The following is a 22,880-nucleotide window of genomic DNA, read 5'->3' on the forward strand; positions in this document are numbered from 1 at the left end:
TTTCTGATGCAATTCTATGCAAAACAAGTGGCCCCTCTGCCATCGAATCTTTTGTATCTCGGTAATTGCGCTATAAGCAGATTGAAAACTTGCGCGAGCAAACTTCTTAAGTAGGTATTACGAGCTAAATGTTTCGTACCGAATGATATTGTCAAGAGCTGAAGGATCTTGGAACATCGTGGAAACTCGTAGATGGTACAAGACACAGAGTTCAGAAAAAAGATGTTTCAGGATCATATTATTTTTTAAGTGTATAGTACGGAACAAGATAAGCTATTGAGTGTTCTGATATGTTAGGACTGACGATGAGACCCATTTAATACAATCCAAATTTGTCAAGTATAATGTACATTATGAAAATAAAATCGTAGAATGTCTGGTTTATACAATAGCTCACGAAAGTATTCCAATACTCGTGGAAATCTTTTATGAATATATTATGTGTGTTATACCAAATATTTTGAAATTTCAGTAGCACTAATGAGATCTGACTATCATCGCTGTGTTGGTGAAGCTTAGTCATCAGTTTTTTTTATGGTGAATGGCCAAATACTTTTGTGAACCACTGTGTGTGTAAATTATTCTACTTAAACTTCATGGTGGCAGTGTTCCTCAACATCTAAACATTAACGAAAACGTCGCATAAAATATATTTCCAAATAGTTTCAATAAAATCAAGACAGCACAGAGTCGTTGAAGGCCAGAGAAGGAAAAATGAAACTTTGCAATAAACGAGGGGTCGAACTGTTGGAGAAGCAATGTGCCATGTCCAATTGGTCGGCGTTTCTCGGAAACGCGGTGTTCCTTTGGTCCGTTTTCAATTTCGTCGCCCTCGTTGGATACTGCAACCGCATTTTGTAAGTTGTAAGTCACTCGAAACCGATCACCACCGAACTTCGATCAGTCCGACGTATTTTTTTTTCTTCCTCCATCTGGAAACTTCAATTTCGTACCAAACGTGCATTCGTCTTCGAAGAAAATCCTTAATGCTACTGTATCTTGACAGATCCTAATTTCGGAATTCTTGAATATGATAAACAATTATACGAAGCGAGAATGATAAAATTTATCAATTAAAACAGAGTACAAATGGTTGAAGGTGTTGTATGGTTAATAAATCGATATCGAACTGGGAGAAATGGAAGATATTATACTTGGTGACGGCGGGGAACTCGTCGTGTTCAGGGACACACGTAGCAAAAATTTTTCCAATAAATGGAGCCACGATACTGCCAGGAAAGCAATTTCTGACTGCCATTTCTCGCGCTGTTCCATGTGGTCGCATGCATCACGAAGTTCAGATTCGAATTATCTCCGATCCATTCTGGAAGTCATCTAATACGCAGGAGTATCATCTTGTCTGACCTATCTGTCCTCAATATGATTGATAAGTGTTTGAATTATAAATAGAATATACACAATTATTAGAAGCAGTGTTGATAGACTTTGACTCTACTTAGAAGGGATTTATTTAGATTGTTTGACCATGAGCGGAATTATTTATGATCATAATACTTTTTATTGGATTTGATTAATAATATAATCGCGCCATTGCAGTTACATTACTCTCTTTATCATAAAAACTACAAAATACAACGAAGAATGAAGTATTCTAATATTGAATGACTTAATCCACATTGTTACGAAAGAGTTGTGATTATATTGTGAATCATATTTCCCCGAACACAATTAACGAATCGGTATCTAAATGTTATAAGAAATACTTCGCTTCCGATATTTTCTATATTGTTATTATATTATATCCATTTTATGTACATATCTATACATTTTTACATTCACAAACCATGGTCCAACGATATCTATTGAGACTTAAATAAATTTTAATTTTTGTATTATAATATCTGCTTGTAAGTTAATTAAAATAAATGACTGTTAAATTGACTGTTAAATCAAGGAACTTTTACAATATTTGAAATTACCAGAATCTTATTGAATTTCCTCCGCAAATTAATGAATCTCACCACGAATGATAAAACTGCAATTAAAATTAACAAAGGGTAATATAAAAAGAGATTAAAAGTAACAAGTTCAGCGTATATTATAGGTAGATTATAGGGAAAAAGCAGGAGGATCGTTTTGTGATACGTCGATTCTAGGAAAAGCACCTCGCGAGTACGCTTACTCCGATACGAAACGAAGAAATTCCGATTCGGCTGTGAACGAGAATGGCGAAAGCTGTTTGCATCAATTGCTGTCATCAAATTTGCGTTATTCTTCTGGATCACGAGACCGAATGGGATCGTAAGAACGAATCCGTATTATTACGATGGTCGTCACGATGTCGCGTTACGCCAGCCAGGAGGATCTGTATATGCGTTTCGCAACCGCTGTAACGGCAATTTCTAAACAAGCATACCGTTTCAGTCGCGGATACGGGCGATACCAGAACGTGGTTCGTGCCAAACGACAGGAAAATTTCTCTCGGGATGCCGCTTTACGAGAACTGCCCGACTAAACGTATTCAGCCAGTGAAAAAGCTTCTTTCATATCGATTGAGACTTAATTTCAATTGCTGATACTTGAAATAAGGAATTAGTACTCAAAAGAGTAAGCGAAATTGCAAATATCAGAATATATAAAGAAAACAAATCCGGGACGTAAATAAACAAAGTGACAATATATAAACAAATAAATTGGAATTAAGTGTAAACAAACCGAGGATATAAAGAGGAGGAATTAAAATTAATTTATTATGAAATGCATGTTTCTAACATATAGATTTTGGTTCAAGAAATTTTTGTGATCACCTAGGACATTCTTAATTTTTCATCAATTGATCCAATATCTACTATCCATCAGTAACTACAAAATTATCAAAATGACAAGTTTTATATGTTAACGAAATATACGTTAACTTTTATTGACATTATATATTGTATATTTAGGTGCATATTGCAAAGTGGTAATTTTGGCGTTAATGGGACATGCAACGCTAAATAACGATTTCCTCTAAATTCCTGGTATCAGTGATATATTATAGACATAAAATTCAAGTGCAACTACATAATATGGAAACGAAACAATAAGAATTATACACATTAATATATTAATAACAATCTATCCAGGAAACTGTTTTCATCAAGATAAAAATATGCATGTTAATCTTCTAATTCTTACACAGAATATCAGTGATTATTTATTTATGTGATACAATGTTTCGCATGGAGCAGAGTATGAAAGTAATTTGTTAAAGGATAACATAGCGAGAACAGGAGTGTCAGGAGGTCGATGTGGTGTCGCGTCGGTTTTGATCCATTCTAACGTCACCACAATGCGTGGACGGGCAAATCCACGTGTTTGTCGACCTATGTTCGACAGCTTTGACGTGTACCCGTAGGGACGCCGGTCACCGGGGGATCAAATCTGGAGATGACCAAACCGCTGTCCCACTACCATGGCCAATTCAGGATTGGCGCTATCCAATCCTGTAGGCGATCAGGTATCGATGTATACAACCGAGTTACGACGTCGATAACGTCTACGTCGTCGTATTACTCTCGAGCCAGCCACAAGATCGAGGTTCCAATACGCGCCCCAAATGAAACTCTATTCTTTATTAATCAAGATGACATTGCTTCTCGCAATTTCCTCGTAAAGGTAAAAATTAATCGACTCTGAGACTAAAACGATCAAACCATTAGGAGATAAAAATCTAGAACATTTGGAAAAATACCGAAGAGACAAAGCAAGTGATATAAAAAAATGTTAAGAAGTTAAAACTTATGGATTATTTACTTTGATTACCAGATGTTGTAAAGCTCTAAAACCATATTTTCTGTCTCCCTTTTTCGTTTCCTCTACTAATATACATGCCATCAAAATAATAATCACACAGCTCTTCCGATACTGTTAGCAGTATACGCGGCGCAAAAAACATCAGAAGAGGATCGAAATATGTCACGGTTCGATAAAGAAAAATAACAGCAAACATGCTACGTTGCTCAATCTATTTACCATATATTTATATATACATATGTACTGGTCAGCCGTCGAGTGTTCTACTCGAAACTTATCAATTTCATCGACCACGAATATCCACAGATTAGCCGGGACTCTTATTTTCACGTCAGCATGTAGCATTCGTCAGGCGATATGCTGGTACCGAACCGACCAAAAAGTCCTCCATTTTTCCTGTGAAGTTTCTTCATTGGGAAATTCCACTCCCTATCCCACGATTAATCTCTCCGTGGGCAGCAATTCCATCCGCGTTCGTCTGTTTACAAAAACCAATCGCACACGTCAGAGGCCTTTCACAGACCTTTATTAAAACATTGTTGGTCAGGAACGGCGATGAATAGCCATCAAAGGAGAGAAAAAGAAAGGCAGAGGGAAGAAAAAAGGGAAGCAAATTTCACGTTCGCGATCGATTACGTAGTCACTCTGAAAAGAGGTCGTGTTCCGCGCGATTAAAAAAAGAAGGGAAGCTCGCGAAAAATGCCTGACCGCTCAAAGGAAGTCGACCGCGTTTGTCCAGCCGTTTTTCAGTTCCTTCCACGTTTATAGAATATTCGCGGCTAAATATTTAACGAATCTCTTCCGCTCACTAACGACTAACAAATAATACAAACGTGGTCGTTGCGCTTGTTCGTCGCGCCGTTTTCGATTAATCAAGATTACAGGAGTATCCCGCGCACGGTCCCAAACAATGAAACAACGACGTTCCATTCATTCTCGGTTGCGTGCACCAGAGATCCCGATTTTCGTTTCCATTAATTTCGTATAATTGTAAGCGGATGAATGAAGTACCAGGGTCCATTGTTCCGCGAACGAACGAACAATACTCGTTACGCGGTTGCTCCCTGTTGCACGTCAGCGCCACGAAACCAGTCCTACTCCACTTTCGTTAGACGCCTTCAACTTACTCCTCCAGGCCGCTCACGTATGCCGTAGTCTTGAAACGATTAAACGCAGAACAAGCATCTACGATCGACACGAATGGGAAGGAGTTCTGATGGAACAGATGATTACGGGACCGAAGACCGACAAGAGATGAACACGGTAAGTTTGCTGAAATTAAAATGTTGTAACGAGACGTTCGTTTTGATATATAGAGTTTGTTCGGGAATTATCTGACCATTTTGAGTATGTTGAGAACGAATCGTGTGATTTTGATATAAGCTAGGGATTAATTAAAACAGATCTTATTTGTATGTGTGAACAATCACACTTCAGTTGCGTTATTCAATCAGCAGTGAAATATTGAGTAAGCAAATGTATTGCGTTATTGATAGCGATAAAACGAATAGATCAACGAGTCTGTATTAAATTTTGTCTTAAAATTAAATATTCATCAACCATCCGATTGACCCATAAGGCTTGCGAGAATGATTCAATAAGTAAATTCTAACGAATTTGAAGTAACTTCACGAATGAATTCGAAACCATCCTATTGACGTTACGCTTTTCTATTATTTTCAGTAATTTCTGTGACATTTAATTACTCAGCCGGTTAATCACTTCTGGAACAGAAATAGTATTAAAAGTAGTAGAGATTAAAACAAGAAATTTTTCTTAAATTTACTACGAAAAACTATTTGTTTAATTAACGCAATACCTTTGCAACCTCTAAAGAAGCGCACCCTACCATTGAAGGCTTACTTTTTATAACTGATGCCTTCTCACAGAACGCATAATTGTACGTGGTCGTTGAACGATTTAAAACCAGATGTTGGTGCGACAAAAATTCAAGCGTAAGCGTATCAAGCTTGAACATGCACAGATTAGTCAGAGATTATATGTATGATGCTCACTGAGCTATCGTTATTCTATATTACACGTGTCAAATACGAAACAAACGAGTTTTTTCGTCGGCTGTGTTTCAATTAGCCCGAAAGTTAATTAAAACGTCTTGTAATCCGGATATCATATCAAGTAAAATAAAAAAAAAAAAAGACGATATTTATATTCTTCTTTTTTCGAGGTCATTGAATAAAAGAGCATAGATTTCATGAATAAGTTGGAAACGTTCGTTTTCTTATTTATAGATAATTAAAATTACGAGGAAATAGAATTTATAGCTAATTGAAATTACTAGACACAGAGCTGGAATTACGAAGACGATGCATCAAACAAGAAATCTAATTACACGTAAATTAGGATATCTCTTGTCATTACCAAGAGGGCGTTAAAAAGAATAAAGTAGAATTTTCAAATTAAAGGATCTTTAATTAAGGCAGAATGTTTTACCGATTCAAGCTCAACGAGCCGTTATTTCAACGGCCTCTGGATTAAAATATTCATTCAAGAATTTTTAATCTAAAATAGAACAATTTCAAAACTGAGGCAAACAAAATTTTGTAGCAAAATACATGACACGATTGACACAAATAATTTCAAATTTTCAAATTTAATTAATGTAGAATATTTTACTTGTGCAAAATTAACGGGCTGTCATTTTATCACTTCCTTCCTTCAAATATTCATTAGAACATTTTTAAATTAAAACTAAGAAATTTCAAAACCCACGTGAACAAAATTTTGTAACAAAGTACCTAACGCTATTAATGAATTTTTAATTAATATAAAACACTTTATTGGCTCAAACTTAACGAGATGACATTTATATTCATAAACACAAATGGATAAAATTCTGTAAGAGTATGTAACACGATTAACACGAATAATCTGACGAGGAGTAAGACGTGTTTCATAACAGATACACTTAATCAGAAGCAATAACCACCACGTAAGCTCGTTGTTTCGAAGTCATTGAACGGATCAAGGCGTATATAATCACACATTGATTGATTCGATCTATCACGCAATTATACCGACCAGTAATCCACCCTAATGTCTTATCGAATGCGAGACAATCCTTCCCAATCAGCTGTTCGGGGCTAAATTAATTAAACAGTATCGTGTGATGATCTGTTTGGTAATCAGTAAATTAATCTGTGCTATCAGTTGTTGTTAATAAACAGAACGAACAATAATCTATATAGTACTCTTCGGTCAAAGTACCCTACAATCATCGTTACCAAACCTACTCCATATGTGCATCTCCAAATGCAAATATTAGGTCGTCAGAAAAGTTTTTTTCGTTTTATAAGGAAATAATGGGCGCGCAACATTCTATTCTATTTTATACTTTCTATTTTATTTTCTACATTTTATATTTTCTATTTTATCGAATTTCGTATGATCCATTTTGTTCTATCAAAATAAAGATCACAACGTTCGACAGATTAGGTTTCATGTTTGTACGATGCATCTTTTGCATCGTTGTAATAGACGTGTCTATAAAAGAAAGACACTTTGCGGGCGACCTAATACATACATACAATTTTGTTACTGAAAAGGACTACAGCCTTTAAGCAACTGCTGAATATAATATAATTATAATATTAAAGGTATGATTATAATCATTAAAATATCAAAGTTTCGTATTAGTTATCAACTATAATTAAGCACAACGTAACATAATATTCTGAGACTAATTGAAGAAATTCTGTACAACTATTTTCTTCATTTTGCACGTTGTTACATTCTGTTACAATCAACTGTCGCGTAAAGTGAAATGTTCGCTCGTAATTCACTGATTCTATCGTGAAAAGTTTCATTTCCAGCTTTTCTTCTATAATATAGAATTGAAAAATTCATTTCTTTGAGAAAATACATACTGATGCAACTAATTGTATATTATGAAAACTTTTACTTCTATTTTCTTTTCTATAATATAGAATTTACGAATACACTTCCTTTACTTTGAAGCATTATAAACACAAAAGCTTTCAAATTTTCAGTAATAATTACGAACTAAACTAGGTTGAGTTTGTTATAAGAACTTTCCCTATTTATATACAGTAGTGTACTTACTTCTCAAACTCGCTGGAAAACAAACATTCCTCTGAAACCAACCACCACAAATTATACAGTAACGATGACAATATAACGAGATACCAAGTTACATCTTGATCCCGTAATTAGGCCACTCCGTCAACGTCGCGGATAATTGGATCGGATTGACCGATCCACGTGGAGGCTGACAGACGGGCGCACGATCGCGATCACTAATCGATAAGTCACTACTAACACGGCATTCTGATAACACGGCTAACAGTCGGTGATTCGAACGGGTTACCAACAACGGATGATCAACAAGCGCTACTTCCGATGTCAGTAGTAAATATTCCAGTGGTAACTGTCAAATTAACTGGCAGATTGAAAATGTGTGAAAAGCATGGCAGTCCTCACCCTACTGTGAGAGTTGAGGGACACGTTCTCTTTGGGTATATATATGTACAGGGTGTTCCATTTGAAGCTTCACGCGTAATTTTTCCTGAATTATTTATTATTCAGATAAATCTTTCAAATAAAACTTGCTTTTCGAAAAGGACATGTCGTGATAATTATAAATGAATACTACAAGGAAAGAGCACAAGTAACATTTTCTATTTTTTACAACAGAGCAGTTCTAAAATTCAGTACGCTGTCAATCAATCCTATCTCTGTGTCTCTTTATTTGATCTTGGAACTAAACACGTGCATGTTGATCTCCTTATTCCATAATTTTAAACTATAGTAGGATATGTTATAACGAGCAACGACTATAGCAATCAGTACTTACGAATAACACCAGAATGCTATAATGAACAAAGATGCTGCAACGAACATAGAAAAAGTATTATCCATTTATTTGATATTATCAATTTTTTGATTCCATTTGTGGTAATAAACCTTTTTTTAGGACATTTAGTAATGTAAGAGATTTTGTTCGTGACTAGAATTATTAACTTTTCAGGCAGCACTTTCGTTATAATGCGCAAAATAGACTATTATTTTAGTTCAATTATTTTCTTACTGATTATTTCTAATTGCGTGTAAATCTTCAAATGAGACACCCTCTATACATGAACCCTTACCCCGGAAAGTGGAACGCGTGTATTCAGTGGTCCTGTTAATCCAGCCACGTCAAACAGCTGCGTGCTTTCCAAGTAAACTATACCAGGTTGCACCGCGAGCCACATTCGCGTTTGCGTTCATGTTCACGTTCACGCGTGTGCTGCATCAATCTATCGCGTAGGCCACGTGTGGCTGGGTTATCGCGAGGCTAACCCGTGCCCGTTATAAATGCAATCGGATTTTAAAGCTCTGCGGGAGCACCGGTCATCCGGTCTGTCGATTGTTACGACGTGGAAACACTGTCGCGATACTATCCCCTCCTTCTCTGTTATTCTCCAACAATAACCAGCCACGGTTTAAAGTGGTCGTGGATTTTGAACGCGAATCGCTGAAATTATCGATCCAACTAACGTTTCTGGAAGCGGTATCGTGTTCTATAGTATCGATATACAGTACAGTACAGTAACTGTAGGGTAGAATTTTGCTTCGTTACGCAATCATTGTTATCTTTACTATCTTGAAATTGAGTTCGTGCAACGAATCTTTGTTATTGTATATCGCTTACATACAGGCTTGTCCACAAGGATCAAGATAATAGTCCTGTCTAATAAAATTCACTTCGTTTCCACAGATACTCACTGTGCATGGTGATCATTAATAAAATTATTGATTCGACCAATCTCGGTATTTGTATTATTAGATTTTCCATTGTTTGTTCTTCTTTCGTTTTATGCCTTTCATCAATGATTCCAGGTCTTAGAATGTATCATTTTATCTATCACAAGCTTCCTCGATTGGAATTAAAACAAGCTTTTTGTACTATTAAATAAATAATAATTGTTATAAATAATATTTATTATCAGCGTAAATACAGAGTGTAAGGAGAAAGCTTAGAACATTCGCAAAGATGTCTAAATTTCAATTGAATTCTCGAACACGCACCGAGTGGGAAGAACGGGACCCACTTGGGGTTGCGTGAATGTTTCAGAATGGGACTCGTGGGCACGTTACACAGATTATTGATCCTCACGAGGTCTGAACTGTCTCTAAGACACCAAAGAGGTTAATTAGGGAAATGCCATTTGAAGGCTCGTCTTAAGGGCAGGTTGAGGTAAATCACAGTGGTACCATATGTTGCGATGCGCGTCCCGTTGGCCGCGAACAGTTCGTACACGTTTTTGTTGACGTGCCCGTGTATTTTGCTGCGGGTATATACGCTTATGTCGGTGCCGGTGTCTACAAGGAAGGAAATCTTCGTTCTCTTGTCTGTGACGAAGATGCGGCGGGATCCCAGGCCGTCGTCGTCTGTGTAACGTCAATTCACATCAGAGACCAGGCCACACACCACGGACAGGATGGCACCCAGATGTCTGCATATCCTTGGCACCCTCAATAGTCTTAAGTGCCCACCAGGGGCCTTGGCATTTTCATAGTTAAGGTCCTTCGGACCAAGCGAGTGTTTCCTGTCTTAGATTTCCCTTTACGTTTATTGTCTACCACGTGTTAGCTTAGAATGGTATGTTCCGTTAGCAAATTTCTCGCGAGGGCGGCTAAAACCCTTCCTGGTCCACCAACCGTCTTATTATCCAATTGGAGACGGTGTCTACTGCCCTCACTTCCTTAACCAAAATTGTCATCAACAAATCCGATAGTCCCGTGTCCTTAGACACACCCACCCCTAACTTTCCTCAGACACAGTATCGTCAGTAAAACTTCACTTATTCTGTATCCTTGGAATAGTCGACATATCTATATCGGTCTCTACCCTTATAAGTCGCGTACTTAATGTATTGTTGTAACTAAGTCTTACATAACGTGGTTGGAGTGAATTGTGATTTATGCTAATTCAGTGCGTGTTACATTGTGATTGGTGAATTCACAATAAAGGTTGATTAAAACAAAGTTAATTATTGTGTTACGACTCAACTATATTTTATTTTCACCAACCAACCCTAAAATTTACGTGACATCTGCCGCATTTACGGACGGCTGGTCCCGTTTCCCTGCTTCCATTTGCAAGGGGACTGGCATTTGTGTGCGCGATCCCCGTACGTTCGGTGATAATAACAAAGGTAGGGGTTCTGGGATCCTTCTCTTGATCTTGATCTGCTACGTCTTCTCGATCGCCGACGCGGTCGATGATCGAGACTCAACGCGTTTATTTTAGCTTTTATTTGGTTTATATCGTCTTTTAACGCGTTGAAAATGGCGAACCACCCGTTCATTGCAGAGTTTTGCGGAGGTGGATCGGTTACCGTCGTTATTCGGGCGGTTCGCTGATAATCCTGTCCAAATTCCTCTACAACGATCAGAGTCGTCGACTTCTGCGAGGATGCGCCTAATATGGGCGGGTAGTCGACTCCTCTACAGCGAGAGGATGAAATCGTAGAGGGTGGAGGGGCTCGCGAGTTGCTTAAAATGTTGGTAAAATTGGAATGGCTTCCGGTCGCCCATCTCCTTGCTCTCCACCAGCTTCTTCACCCGTGCGCTGTCCGTATCGGTTAATATGCGAATAAGTTTGCGTTTCAATTTCTCGTAGCTCCCGGTGGCTGGAAGGTTCACCAATATGTTTTCGACATCCTGTACGTATCGACTGTCGAGGCATTTAGCTAGGATCACGAACTTTACATCGTCGTCCGTGATCTGCGCTACGTCAAATTGCTTCTCCAACAGGGCGAACCATCCTGTGGTGTTCGTGGGGGAAACATGCTGACCGTTTGATTCCCAAAATTTCCTAGATTCATATTTTCCATAGCACTGACACACTGAGAATCGCGTTGATTGAAATCTCAGTGGCGCTATCGCGGTCACCTCTGTCACTATAAATCACGTCGGGGTCACCAGTTCGAGGTGATTAGGTCGTGATAGGTACTGAAGAAACACTCGAAACTATATAACAATAAATATTTATTAATATATATTCTATGTGTAAACTTATGCGTAGAACTCGCGATTACTATTATCAGTTAGCGATTACAAGTTCAAATTCGGCTCGAAACGTTTCGATGTGCGATTCAAGTTGGATGATGATTGCTTAAGATGTCGAGAAACTCGGATCAGTTATTACTGCAAACTACCAACTATCAATTCGGACAGGTGTCTAAGGATTGACCTTTTGTCACGATGATGCTGCATAGGAAAACTATGATGGGGTGTGTCTAAGGATGCGAGATCATCGGATTCGTTGAGGAAAGCCTTGGTTCGGAAAGTGAGGGACGTCGCTGTTAATTGGCTGATTTTGTGTTGGTGGTTGGAAAAGGATGCTAACCGCCCTTGAAAGACAGTTGCTAGCGGGAAACATCGTACGTGAGAAAAGCAGATTTCCCGTATCTTCCCGTAGTGGGTGATAGATATAGGGACTGTTAAGACAAAGACTATTTGTCCCTTTGGAGAACCTTAGCTAAATAAATCCTAAGATTTATAGCGGGTCCTTAGGCCAGCTGAAAATATTCTGTAAGGATGTATCGACATCGGAAAATCCAAAATTTTTGTCCAAAGAATAGGGTCTTTGTGTAGCGAGCCACGGGACAGAACCCGTTGGAAAGTTTACTGTCGAGTGCCGCTACAAGGTTATCTGATAGAGGAACGCGTGGATGAATGTGTAATGGAAATATATTTAAGTAAGTATAAGTATAAGTACAGTATATGCTAATCCAGATTCGCACGCTGCCAGCGTTTCATTACAACAGAGTTCCGAAACCATCAGCCTATGGGTAAAATTGCAAAAACTGGCCTCTCTATACCCCGCTGCACCATCTGTGCAAGGCGTGTTCCTAAAATGGCTATAAATTGATTCAGTGATAAATAATATTTAATGGTTTCGAGGATTAGGAAAACTAAACACTAGCGCAGATATAGAGTTTTTCTAGAAGTGAGAATTGCTTCACATACACAATAATTCTTAATCTGTTATTATCTCTTGCAAATAAGTTGTATAATCTTTGAGCATGTGTTTTGCATCGTTCTCTCACATATAACATCTTCATTAACGAATCCTCTCCCTGATAATTTACATTAATTACAACCTTCCTTACCTATGATTTACTCTAAATCATTCTATGTAGATATCTTTCATAATATGTCAATTCAGGTGTCTACTTCTTCAAATATTTCTAAAAATCAGAAAAGAGGTACAAGCAATATCATATAGAGAATATCTAGTAATTTATTTCTAACATCAGCTATCATTCTGAAATCACTAGCATATATGGCCTAAATGTTTGCACAGTAGATATTGCTCATTCCAGACAGACGAAGATTTTCGAATCTGCTACATGACTCGACTTATCGATAACGTACAAGAATTAATTTCATGAACTCTCATACGCATTCAAACTTGCTTTCCAGTTAGAATTGAACTGTTGTCGATGAGATCGGAATTGACCTACATAGATGGAAAATTATGCGGTCTCTCGAGCGACGCCGAGGGCAAATAGCCTCGCAGTACATACTCGTCTAACATCCGTGATCGTCGTGCGTCAGTGTTTGATCTTGGTTAACCTTGATAATGTCCTCGTAAGTTCTCCGAGCCGCAGTCATATTTCCTCAACGGTGTGAAACGTACCTCTTCTGTAGTTTCTGGTAGAAAGTTGGCACGTCGTAAATCAGCAGACTTAGAAAGCAAATCCAAATAAAAATTTCCAAATAATTCGACAAGCAGTTCATTTAATCGCAAATCAGAAAGCTAGCGTCTAACAATAAGAAACGAAGATATTTCCGTAATTACAATTCAAAACTAAATTACGTAGATTATCTTTGTACGTCATATTTAATACTTCGTGAAGTAGAAAATGTTATTTCTATCTGTAAGTAAGAATCGTGATAGATGATAACAGAATAAGAGAAACGACTAACAATTTAATATGAAATGAAATTCCTCGTTTCCTTTCGTTTTCATGTTTGGAGCTCTCAATTGGAAAGAGTTAAACCTTCATCAGTCCATCAATCTCCACTCTAAAAAGCCAAGGATTCTGTGTTGCTCTTTACAAACAGCTCAGTTTTTCAACTAGCGAGCGTATACTTTTGATTTAAGAGCAAAAATTGCCCCGACGAGCAAGAAATAAATTGTATTGGTTAATAAACGATCCGCCATGGTTTGTCCGGACTAAATATCTCATGAGCAATAAACTACGACCATTGTCATAAATTCGAATGTGTTTCCCAAAGTAGTTAATACTGGGGAACGTTCGTGTTGTTACCGTAATCTTCTATCGAAATTACACTTCGATATTTACCCGAAAGCAATGCAAATGCATTACGTGCGTGAACACAAATAAATTGTAAGAGAAATAAGTTAACGGGCCTGGTGTGCGCGCGTTATAACTACAATGTAACTGCAATGCGGTTTCCCCATCGGCAGGCAAGGTGCATAATTAGAGAAAATGTATACGTGTAATCAATGAAATTGCCAGATAATATAATTGACATTACTTGACATACGCTGTGTGCTTAACAATAGTACAACTCCTGCGTCGCTGTTCGCCTCCTACTGTACCATATAATATCACTTTTAACATGTGCGTTTGAGAAACCGTATCGCGGTTCGAATAGGCTAAATCGACAGGGAAACAAAATATTGCGATTGCGACATGAAAATTTTGTGTAATAGCTGCTAACGGAAGCGATGGTTGTTCGGTAATCTAGGTATAAAGTGCTATACACGTGTCGATCAACTATGTACATTCCCTTAGAATTCACTTTTCAATATCTATATTAGTAAATTATAATGCAATAATATTTTTAATCGATCGAATGCTTAATAAGCGATGCATAATAAATGAGTAAAGTCACATGTAGAATAGTCATACAGTGGCTATAAAAAGTATTTGCACGTTGTATTTAGTATAACACCTATATTGATACTAATTAATTAAGAGTAAATATATTAAACTAAGTGAATATTATTCCTGTCATAAAAGGATTATATGATTGAATCCATATCAAGTTATTCCCTTGTTCAACTATTTCATACTTTTTTTAATCACCAAATAGCATAAAGGTGGAAAACTATATATTTGAATAAATTATATGTTAGTGCATTTGAAATATTCGAAGCATATTAACATTATAATATATCGGGCTATTTCTGATACTAATGTGTACTCAAAAGGTTTAGCATATCGAACCAGTCGATACGAGAAGCTTATAAAAAGATTTACGATACTTTGAACTGCCGTTGAAGCAAGAGAAGCCGCGTTTGTTGAAATCAATCACGAGAGAAGGGCACACTCGTCTCTCGTTACACTCATCCCTCAACTGCAGCGGTATAAAATAGCGGTAGCGGTGCTCGTCGCAATTTAACAGGGTTGAAATATCGCGGATAGCATCGCTTTATAAGAGCGAGATATTAAGAGCGTAGCCAACAATTTTACGGTCCATTGTGCCAAAAGACAGTTGGAGAAAATACAGCGTCGTGTATCGACTCTATATATTTCTCCTTGAGAAATCATCCACGATACAATACATTACTTTATCGAGCTCTCATAGTGTGATCATACCGTGGGTCGTCGCATCGTTCGACGTGAAAATAGGCCGAGCTCATTACCGTCCACGACAAATTGCTATCATTTAATGCTACTAAAAGATCACTGCCGGAGTTAGAAGCTTTCGTGCAACGATTCCCTCTTCCCTTTCTTTCTCCGTCTCTTTACTTCCACTTCACCCATGCCTCGTATATAGACACCGAACAAGCCATGGAATCGCGCCAAAAAGTTTCGAGTAACTCGAGTGCTTCGCTTGATTCGAAGAACACGAGGAGAAAACATCGCATACCGCTAACTTTCCCGCTGTTAACCGACTCGCAATGCGCTGTCCGTTGAAAAATAATCCAGAGAATGGGAACTTCGACTCACCCCGATTCTTCTGTGACTCCTACTTGGCCGACCTTCAGATAGCTCGCCGATGAATGGAGCATCGGGAGGGAGTCGGATCAATGTCGCGATACTACGTTCCGGATCGTTTCAGTCTGAAATCGAAAAACGATGATGTTTGTATACCTAGTACTGTTCGTAATTACTCGACTTTAATAGTTGATGGATTACTTGAGCTTAAATTTCAAACACGTACAATCTCTAACTAATAAATTTTTAATACTTCTTTTTACATTTGATAGATAAAATTCTGTAATTCAACACAAGTTTTTAATCGGATCTCATGAAGTGTAACTTCCGTACTGGAGTTAATTTAGATTCGTAAACACATTGCTAGTTGTTGCGATACTGTTATGGAATCAGCACAATTTACCGAAATAGATTCTTATAAGACTTAATACGCTGACATATTATTCGTATGGTATTGTGATTCAAAAACAATAATCAAAAATCAAATTACGAACATGAGGAGCGAGCATAATAATCAAAGTAACATTAAAACGAATCCTTGAATAATTTTGAATACCGGTATAGATATTAATATCTTCATCTGAAAAGTTTCTCCCAAACATCAAAAACATCGCGTTCAAATACTTATCAAAGTCTGACAACTTTGTTCATATTCGAGAAGCTACACAGTTGGATTTTGGAATTAGAATTCCTAGTCGGACATCACGTACGGACTCCGTTTCCCGTTGATACAGCAATGCTAGGCAAGTTACAATTTCTGATCGGCTTATACGTCCACACCTGCACCCAGCACGACACCGATAGCGTCACGAGAATGCCATGCAATTGTCTCTCACCCTGTGGGTATGATCATCCCCCGTGGCGCGGTGAAATTTCAGATCTCCACGAGTCAATGATACACCTGCTGTTACGAATCGACCCATCGTCCTCGTCATCGTTGTATTTCGTTTCGTCTTGGTTGCCACGCTATGAAACGGCGTATAACTCGCGTTACAAATCCGGAAATTCATTTTAACAGGTGGAATATATCGATACCCTGGGTACACTTCATTTCCGACAATGCTCGTTTATCGTCTTGAGGTCTAGCGAACTTAACAGCTAACTTCGATCTGTCACTATCACTGGAAACCGAGAATTTTAAAACCGATTGGTTTCAAATCCAACCGGTCGATTGGCTCGAGTATTACCTGCGATTCAACGATAACGCTGTCCCGAGATAAAACTGTAGATTATAGTAGGTCGTCCGAAAAGTTTCTTTCGTTTTATAAGAAAATAGTGGATGCACAACATTTTCCGCTTTATATTATTTTATCGAATTACGTATGATCCATTTTGTTTTATCGAGATAAAAATCACAACGTTTGACAAACTACGATTCATGTTTGCATACAGATGCGTTGTTGTAAAAGACGTGCCTGTAAAAGAAAGACACTTTTCCGACAACCTGCTAGATACTCTACTTCGAGCTTTTCCCTTCAGCTATGATCGTGTCCTATATATGGCGGCAACAATGTATATCGCCTAAACGAAGTGCCTAATGAACCATCGATATTGCAACCAATATCCGCCGAATGTTCGAGAAGAAGGCGTGCGAGGCAGCGGTCGCGGACGCCTAACAAACGCGTGGATAGTGGGGATACTGAGGGGTGACAAAAGGAAAAGAATTGAATCCGATCGACAGTCGAGTTTGAACCAGGAAGCGATAAGGTCGAGTTGTAACCGCGCAGCGAGATGGACTAGCGAAACCGAGAGCGATACGCGACGCGATCAAAAGAAGACTCTTATCACTAAATATATTGTTGACCTAAACACCGAGTGATTATTTAACGCACTGCACACAATATCACCTCATTTATATGCACATACTTACGTATCGTTTTCAACGTCTTTAGTTCTCTTTTCTCGATATCGTTTTAACGCTAGAATTACCGATGAGTAGATTAAATTTGTACCAAAGGAAATTGGAATAAGAAATAAGCTTTCAGCCGTATGTCTCGTAAAAAATCTTTCATTCTGAGGTGGATAGGTCGTCATAGGTACTGAAGGTACACTCGAATATGTTCAACAACCAATAACGTTTATTAGACTCTATCACTCGATAACAATGAACGATTAACAACGAATAAATAACAATTAACAATTAACAACGGTTGAATAACAATTAAGGCTTAACTACGATTGAAGCTTAGCGACGATTGACCGATCTCTCGAAAATAGCCTACTCGTTTCTCTTCAATATTTCCCCTTAGCGGCTTGGGGTAGAATGTCCTCTTTGTTCCAAATCGAACGGATTCTTCCCTTCGTTGCCCATCGATATCCCCACAAGCGTGCATTCATCAGATGTGCCGCAGCGGCTGGCGCGTGTATGCTTTTCCGAGAATTCGGCGGAAGAAGCGTGAAGATATCGATGGCACATTGGGCACGTCGGTGTTGCGCTTTGACGGCGTAGCGCTTTGTATCACGAAGCCGTTGGAAAGTTCCGTGACACGTGCCGCTACAATTCAAATTATTTTTTTTTTTTATGTCTATTAAGCCCAAGATACAAATTTTTTAAATACCTTTTGGTGTTCACAATAAACGGTGAATTGTTCACAATAAACGGTGTATCGTTCACAATAAACGGTGAATCGTTCACAATAAACGGTGAATTGTTCACAATAAACGGTGAATTCAATTCAAATTATGAATTGGTCATTGTGATCATTTTTTGTCTCTTATGCTTTTATCCATTTCCTTTTTTCGCTTCTGTATCCTTTTTATAATTCTGTATGTTTATACCTGGTTTAGTGTGTTGGAGATATGAAAGAAGAGATATACCGGCATACTTCAAATCCGATGGATTGACGATGGAGATAAAGATGTGGCGGCATTCGGCGACAACGTGTATCGCTGAAGTGCCTAATGAACCATCAACATCCCAACCGTCCTTCCACCGAAGGTTCTAGAAGAAAGAACACGTGGCAACGGTCACGGACGCTTAGCAAATGTATGGACGGTGGGGATGTCGAGGGATGACAAAAGAAAGTAATCAGATCCGATCGAAAGTCAAATTGTAAGAGCTTCAGTCTTGGAAAGTCACGCCTAGAGTTCGTTAGTGGATTATAAAGTGGATTGTTGTTAGAAAAAAAATAAAGTTTCTTTTTTTATATTTCACCTCAAATTTCTTTTTTATTTTGCTATTTTACGTGACAAGATCAACGAAAATTTTATGGGTCAAGTTCAGAAAACACAGAATACAGACAGAAAGATTCGTGTTTAAACTTAAATGATTGGGAAGAATGTGTACGAGATTAAGTTAAAAATTAAAAGTCGACAATTAACCAAGAGTTAAAAACAGTGTTCAAAGAGAATCTAGGGTAACAGCTTCAACTTGCCGTCCAACTATTACTACATTACTATTATCAGATACGACTTTCCTTATTTTATTCAAAACTTCACGAGTCAAGACTCTTGTACAGCTCAAACCTCCTACAATATCTACTAAAAATCCGTATCGCGAATAGGACACACATCTTCAGCCTAATAAGCCACACATCATATTAATCAGACAGAAACGCTTCCTCGACTAGCCCATAACTACTTTGAGAATCTGGCGAACCATATTATTCTACTGTTCGTCCAAACCACGGTATTTCGAAAGCTGGGGTTTCCGGGAGAGCCGACTGTCCATCGGGCCAGCTACGTTACTGCGAATCAACGTCACAGACCAGGCCACGAGGAAGTTATCGATATTCGCAGGTGCGAGAGGATCGCTGATAATCCCTCGGCAAAGCTGCTTCATCCTGGATCACGAGGAAAATGCCATGGGCATCGAAGTCTGGAAATCCGTGCATTTACGTTTACACGAAGATGACCGGGCGCGTACCTGCGCGCGACACGAGAATGGCGGGCATAGACATTGCGAATTCCGCGGTGAACTGTCCTGGTCGAAGAGCGGTCCGTTCGTTTCCAAAGCACACCAATCACGCTGATGAACTCTAACACGACAGGCCACGCGTGTACAAGCGCGTATACATGCGAGCCACCTTGTCTATCCTTGGAAACTTTCTGCCTCCCTATTCGATTGCTCGTTGTCAATGACCGACACCGCTAATTGTCGTTGCCCCCCAAAAATCAATATGCACGCGATATCCACGCGATATCCACACACAGACAGGCTCGTTTACTAATTCTGCGAGTTCGCGTTTTCTTTCTCCTATCGTTCCTATTTTTTATTTTTTTATTTTTTTTTGTTTGTTTCTTTTTCGTTTTTTATTCGCTGTTCTCTGTTAGGCTAGTTACTCAACAATTGATCCGCTTTATCCTATTGCCGATCCCATGAATGTTTGCGTAACGTACGCCACGAACTGATTCACTCGGCTCATATGGCATGGCTCGCGAAAAGAGACGTAACCGCGTAAAACTGCTGACCCGCGGAATTCCATTGCCTTTTTCTACCATAACCTGCCACCCAGGCAGGCTTCCTCTTAATTCGAGCTATACTTGAGTTTTGTGTGGGGATATGATTATAGTGGATGCGATTTCGGATAATTAGCGTTCTGACGAATAGGACGTGCGAAGACCGTGATTCATAGACGAATAACCAGACTGGGAATTTTGATGCAGATTTCAGTTTTCACGAATACAAGTAAAGAAATGAAATGTTAATTTGGTTCGCCAATTACAAAATTCTAACGAATACTATTTTGGAGATTCTATACATTTTTTTAATATTATACGCATTCTATGCATTTTTGCGCCTTTTAGATTTCATATTATTGCATAAAAATCTGCACGCCGCTCACAAAAATTTATCTACATACCGAGCTCATCAGAATGCTAATTCCGTTATAACTATAGCCTAACAGATTGAAAACGATCGTAAAATTTGTTTCCGTGAGATGAAACGATGGATCCAGTTGTTTGTTCATTCAGCGATCGACTAAGCTGACTAAAGCGATGAAGAGTTAAATCGAGAGTTAGGAAGAGTCTATGTAAAAAATAGATATCGCGGGAAGATCAAAGCAGAGTAAAGTAAGACGCTAGAAGTGGAAGATATCCCGAGAGAGACTGCTTGTCTTGCAATTACTAGACTTTGACGTGTGCTTGCGAATACGAATAAAACCGCATCGTTAAGGGTCCAAATGGTTGATAATTGCTTGGGTTAGCAGCAAGCCAAGCTCAAATCGGTCGATTTTGGGGTTCTCCGCATCATTTGGCGACCCAAGGGAATTCCTTGACTCGTGTTTACTGCGGATACCTCTAATCGTGTTTGACATTTTCGCGCGCAGTTGCTGGGATCTCAAACTTTGTCGCTTCACTAGTTCTCCTTGTTGAATTTCCATTCTCGCTAAGTGGTAGAATGTTAATCGCCAAGACAGCTTGAGCTAAAACTTCTTCCGGCGTCAACATAAAAATACTTGTTAATTTGTTGCATTGAGTTCAATGTATTTTAGCTTTGGTCTTAGGCCAGTCAATTGTATCTACTACATTTTTAAAGGTAGAATATTTCTGTTTGTTAAAGAAACTGAAAGGAACACATGTAACGAAAAAAAGAAGAAAAGAATTTTCACCTACTGCGTTCATTGCAATTAACAATCTTTTACAAGTTTAGAATATTTCGAAGAATGTCATGAATTAAAATAGCTGTATAATTATATATAGCAAGTAATTTATATTTCCTTGAATAAACTATTTTCCAATGCAGAATTTTTTTAAGTAGTAATATAAATAGCAATATAAAATTGGTACGATATTCAGTCTCTCAGAATCCAAATTAATCAACTCCATCTTTTGTAATTTCTCAATTTTACTACCCAAATATCTACATAATGATATTCAATTCTCATGAAAGGAATTTATCACGAAAAAATATCATAATTGGCATAAAATTTCAAGATAAATTTTAAAAAATATCCTACTTTTCAATTTATACCGTTCATCAACGTGGCGTTTGAACGATTTCTGCATAACTGGCGTTACAATTAAAGCACGAACAAATTTTCGAAATGGTCGACTAACGATTCAATAATTTTCCTAGCGATAGAAAGACCGAATAACAGAATGAAGAAAATTGTGCAGCGATGGTAATCAGTATACACATAAATTGATCCGCATGATAGGTTTCAGTGCCGTTAATTGCAAAATAGAATTCCGATAATTTCACGGAAGATCCTCGCCGCGAATCGCGTGATTCGTACGGACGTTCGATATTACGAGGCAATTTTTGTAGCGACTAGTAATAAGATCCAATAAGCCGTCGTGGTACTGCTTCGATATCCTATGCAATTTATCGAATTGGTGGAACGAGATTCCATGAAGGAACAGGGCGGTACTACTGATTTGCGAGAGCTTTCGCGTCTTCTTGATTCAGGCGCAACAATATCGATCGACCCGTTATCGACAATTCCAAGTGAAATATACGAATAATTCAACAGGGGTCGTTGAAACCTTTATTCACGCTGGATGCTGACGACGTTGTTAACGAGGATTCTTCAAATAAGATATTTCGCGGGGAATTTAATTTGAACTTTGAAATCTGCTAATTCTATGGATGTTTCTTCCGGATCGTCGATTCTCAGAACGGATAAAGATTTTCATTTTTTGATCATCAGAAGTGTTTACGATGTATTTCTGGGAATTTCGATGACTTTTTATACGCTATGTGAATAAAGGGTTGTTTTTCCTTTGTATTGTGTATTTTTTCATGTAATTTTATATCTCAGTTGTCGATAGTTGTAACGTTAATATATTTTAATTACCATTGACATATGTTGCGTCCCATGTTTCCATAATTATTGAAATTGTTGATGAAATTATTTGACGAAAATTGTTTCAATAATGCTATTGATGTAACTGCTGCGTTTTTGCTTTCAATGACGCTTGAAAAGAGAATGCATATTATGCTCCAGTATTATCTGACTGATATTGTTATTTAATTCGTTTAAATAATAATTAATAACCAAGCTGAGTGCAAACACTCCTAGAGAGATCATTCCTAGAGAGAAAATTAAATTTTTACGTTCACGTTATTTTGTCTTATCTGGGAGGACGATCGAAAGGAAGTAACAGTAACCAAAAGTAGTAAGAAATAAAATTTATTTCATGGTGTGGTATGAATATCGAAACGGTTGCACAGAAACGCGGAAACGCCGCGTTCCGACAAATTAACGTTACTAACACTATTATTGCGCCCAATGT

At 38.1% G+C, this 22,880-nt stretch overlaps 1 protein-coding gene across 1 annotated transcript in view; it reads right to left on the reverse strand.

Annotated features, from left to right (window-relative positions):
• Positions 1-22,880, reverse strand: part of LOC117212447 — a 401,448-nt gene that overhangs the window by 297,931 nt on the left and 80,637 nt on the right. The window contains exon 2 of the mRNA XM_033457305.1: positions 15,714-15,826. The gene's annotated coding sequence lies outside the window, so the exon portion shown is untranslated. The remainder of the gene's footprint in view (positions 1-15,713; positions 15,827-22,880) is intronic.

Source organism: Bombus bifarius, unplaced genomic scaffold (assembly GCF_011952205.1).
Source record: "Bombus bifarius isolate JDL3187 unplaced genomic scaffold, Bbif_JDL3187 scf7180000008297, whole genome shotgun sequence".
Lineage (NCBI taxonomy): Eukaryota > Metazoa > Arthropoda > Insecta > Hymenoptera > Apidae > Bombus > Bombus bifarius.